The sequence below is a fragment of the Otolemur garnettii genome, unplaced genomic scaffold (assembly GCF_000181295.1).
Source record: "Otolemur garnettii isolate 467f Iridium unplaced genomic scaffold, OtoGar3 scaffold00098, whole genome shotgun sequence".
Taxonomy (NCBI): Eukaryota; Metazoa; Chordata; class Mammalia; order Primates; family Galagidae; genus Otolemur; species Otolemur garnettii.
Genome location: NW_003852493.1, coordinates 7,323,326 through 7,327,889, shown reverse-complemented (window position 1 = coordinate 7,327,889; position 4,564 = coordinate 7,323,326).

The window sequence follows — 4,564 nt, the reverse complement described above, 5'->3', positions numbered from 1 at the left end:
ACCCTTTTGAAACTGAAATTATCTCTCATTGGTCTACCGGTACAGCTAGACAGGACTAAAGGATTTCCCAGGTTTTCTTATGCTCCCCAAATGCAAAGTCCTGGGGAGTTCTAGAACAGAAGATGCAATTAATGGGACTGCCCTGGATGAAGGAATGTGAACACAAGTGCCTGTACCTTCCGACCTTTCAGATTCTGCGACAGAGCGCCTCCTCGTGCAGAGTTGTGACTCCTCAGGACTCCACAGGTTATTACAGCAGATTAGAGCTCCCTCCAATGCTGGGAATGGGACAGACACGTATTGTACCTTGACTCCCTGATGTGGCTGGAGAAATCTGTTGGTGCTGGTGGGGTTATCAGGTAGGGGCTGCAATGACTTGTGGAGTCATCATTGATCCCTTGATTTCTCTCTCTCTCCCTATGAGCAATCATCTGTAAATCCCGCCCATCTGGAGGTGTATCTAGAGTCCAGCCACTTCTCACTGTATCCCCTACTTCCCTCGTAGTCCAAGCCATCATCAGCTCTGGCTTCAACTGCTGAAATAGCCTCTGATAGGCCTTCCAATTTGCTCAGAGGAGCCTTTCAAAACATAAACTACATGTCCAATCAAAACTTCCCTTGTTAGAATACAAACCTAGAGTCCGAATAATCACCCTCCATGTCCTCCCCTTAGAGCTGCCCCTAGGCCCCTCCCCTCTCTGGCCTGTCTCCTCTTACCTTCTTGGGCTCACCCACCCATTCTGCCCAAGCGTTGCTTGCTTGTCCTCAAACACTCCTACCCTAGGGCCTTGTATTTGCCCTTCCATGGGCTGATCCTAAATGCCACCTTAGCAGAGAGGCTCCCCTGGCCACCCCACCTCAGCCACTCTCTGCTACCTTGCCATACATTTTATTTTTTTGAGACAGAGTCTCCAGCTGCCACACAGGGTAGAGTGCCATGGCATCATAGCTCATAGCAACTTCCAATTCTTGAGCTCAGTTTTTTCCTATTTTTAGTAGAGACAGGGTCTTGCTTTTGCTCAGGCTAGTCTCAAACTCGTGAGCTCGAGCAATCCACCTGCCTTGGCCTCCCAGAGTGCTAAGATTACAGCCAGGAGCCACTGTGCCCAGCCGCCATTCATTATTTTTCTTACCATTTATTCCACTTAACATCTTTACAAGGTGTCCCAAAAGGCACCCTAAAGTCACCATACACAGGGGAAATGAGAAAGTGTAGGTAAATGTACCTTTATTTACAAAATATTCATTATAAAATTTTGCAAAGAGGTGGCCAACACATAAAGACTATTTTGTAAAGTTTTATAATAAATACTTTATAAATAAAGGTACATTTACCTACACTTTCCCAGCTACACAAGTACCGTGTATTTGTGTGTTGATTGTCTGTCTCTCCCACCAGAATATAAGCTCCAAAGGCAGAGACCTTGTTGGTTTTAATCAACATTTTGTTCCCAGACCAGTGCCTGGCACATAGTGGGATCTCAGTATCTCAGTATCTCAGTAGATACTTGCTGGATGAAGGAATAAGTAAATGAGTTAGAATTAATTTTTACCAGTAATGCCATAGTCCACTGCAGTCCTAGAAGCAAGCAATGATACACAGCAGAAAAAAATACTTCCTCACACCCGGAATCTTAGCTCTCGGTTAGATTGCCTGAGTTATCTGTTAAACTGAAGAGGAAAGTAAGAATGCCGAGCATTTCTGCAGCCTGTGAAGGAGAGAACTACTTAGCTGCTGATGTTTGTTTATTCACAGGGCTGTCTCGCCACACCAGGCCCTTCGTTTTACAGACAGGAAAAGCACGCAGAGTCTAGTTCTCAGAGTCAAGGCAGAAGGAGTTACTAGTTACTAGTATTTTCTGAAAAAAATCCCATCTTTGGATTTTTCCACAAACTGAAAGAAAGAGCTGAGTTCTTTTAACTTCAAAACAATTTCTGAACCCTGAGGTGAGAGGGCCTCGGAGCAGCCTAAGGCAGCGGAGCATCTTCCTGTCCTAGCAGTGTGACTGAGGAGCTCCCGTGTGGGTTGGGTGGCAGATGAGCAGAGGGTGTCTGAGCCAGTCCTGAGTCATCTCCCTGCCACAGGAAATGCCTAGGACACCCTCTCCTGGACTCTGACAGGCCTACCCACCGTTTTTACTTTCCCTGAAGAGCAAGGCAACATGGTTTGTTTCCTTTTGCTTTGAAGTGATGTGTACTGGGCTTATATCAGAGAAGGCATAAAAAGGGATTTTATGACCCAGGACTCACCATTGTCTCATTTCCAGTGGTGAATGATCCTCAGTATGAACAACAAACACACCAAAAAGGAGACAGGTGCAGCACTAGAGATGGGAAACGGGGGCAGAGGCAGCAACCTTATATTTACATTCCCTGTAGAATTTCATTTCTCATTGACATCTCTTTTACGATTCTCTAATATCTCTTACCTACCAAGAGGCAGTTTGCATGGTGATTCTGAAGTTGGGTGGGAGGGCAGCAGCCTGTCTCCAGGGCTCTGCTTTTTCAGTCTCAGCGTGATCTTGGGAAAGTTGGGTAGCTTATCTGTGCCTTAGTCTCCTTGCCTGTAAATGAAAGTAAAATAGTCTCTGTTCTATGGGGGTTTCGTCAGAGCAAAATAGGGTAAACAAAATACACTGTTTAATGAGGCCTGGTACTTGATAAGTGCTCAATGTAGCTACGATGAACATTTATTTTGAGTAAATCAGAGGGTGGTTTACCATGAATGGAGGAAGGTTCAGCGCAGGTCCCCAGCTTGCACAGGTGTCTGGGAGTGGCTGGGAGCTTTGGGTGGCTCCAGGGGAGATGGGAAGCCAGATTATCATCAGGAAGCATTTCTAGGTAAGCAGTCCTCCTGAACTGCCTGAGGCGATGTCAAGAATAAGAGGACTGGAATCTTCCAGGCTTCAGTAATTTGTTGTTTGTTCCTAGGTTTCCCTCTACTTCATTTGAAATAAATATATACTTCTGCCCTGATTTATTTCCAAATTTGCATTCCTTTTCTTAAAGAGGGCTTCCTAGACTGTATAATCTTAAAGGCTCACAAAATCTGGATTCACCCCAAAATAGGATAATTAAATCTGCACTATCATCCTGAAAGGTGGATATTATCACTCTTTCACAGACTAGAAGCTAAAGTGCTGAAACATAAGTGCTACCCACCAACAAACAGTAGGACCTGGCAGGGGTTTGATTTGAACCCAGATCTCTCTATATCCAAAACCAAATTCTTCCCCTTATTTTCAACCTCCCTCCATTATGGGCATTGAGAAGGCTTTAAAAGACAAGCCCTGAACTCAGATATTTACACACCAATGTCCACAGTAGCATTATTCACAGTAGTCCAAATGTGGAAACAATGTAAATGCCCATTGGCCAATGATCAGATAAACAAAATGTGGTCTATCCATGGGTGGATTATTCATCCTTAGAGAGGAGGGAAATTCTGACAATTGTGACCACACGGATGCACCGTGAGGACACTATGCTCAGTGAAATGAGCCAGAGTCACAAAAGGACAAACACATGATTCCCCTCATGAGTCACCTAGTTAGTCAGACTCCCAGAGGCAGAAGGTAGAACGGTGCTTGGGAGGAGCTGGAAGGGGTGAAAAGGGCAGTTATTGTATAAAGGTGAGGGAGTTTCAGTTTGAAAAAGTTCTGGAGATGGGTGGTGGTGACATTTGTACAACAAAGTGAATACACTTAGTGCTACTGAATTATATACTCAAAAATAGTTAAAATGGTAAACTGTATGTTATATATATATTACCACTAAATAAGAAAAGGAAACTCAAGGCACAAAGTTTAAGGCTGTAAAGCCCAGGGCACAAAAACTTCATCTCGCCCTTAATGCACTGTGGACGCTCACAAGGGTGATGGGAAGGAAGTGTTATACACACTTCTTTAAAAGAACTTTCCAAAGGCCTTAAACTGTGAAACAGAGGTGTCTGTGCCCAGGTTCTTTGCTGGAATTCTGCAAATGACTCACTGCTCAGAGTTACCTTGGAATGGGACCCTGAGACAAAGCATCCATTTATGTGCTCTTCTTGGAGCTGCTTACAATGGAACATTTTCTCAGAAAGACACCTGCAGGTGGAGGGCTTGCCGCTGGCTTTTGAAGCACGCAGGGAGCACAGCGAGGCTGCCCAGGCTGGCGGTCGTCACTGACATCCAGGTCCCAACTGGTCCCTGCCAGCGTGCTCAGTGCTTCCTCTCCCAGGAGGGTTTTGAGGTGCCATGGGGTGGGCCTGGCTGGGTCCTAGACTGTCCGTCCTTGGTGTAGATGAGCACCTGGGTCTGGAAGAGACTCAGTTTAAATTCAGAGTCAGAGGGTTCGCGTGGCTTCCTGACGTCAGAGCACAGCTGAAGATGGTCCATTTCTCAATCTCTGAAGTAAGGGCTAGCTGAGGGGTAATGGCGGGGTGCAGGGGCACTGCTTCCCTGTGTGCCCCTCTGTGCTCCTCTGTCCACTCTGCCTGCCCCTTGGCGGAGATGCCTTGAAGAGGGCCAGACTCCCAGATGGCACCAGGGCCCACAGCCTGGGGCTCTGAGCATCCCGAAGG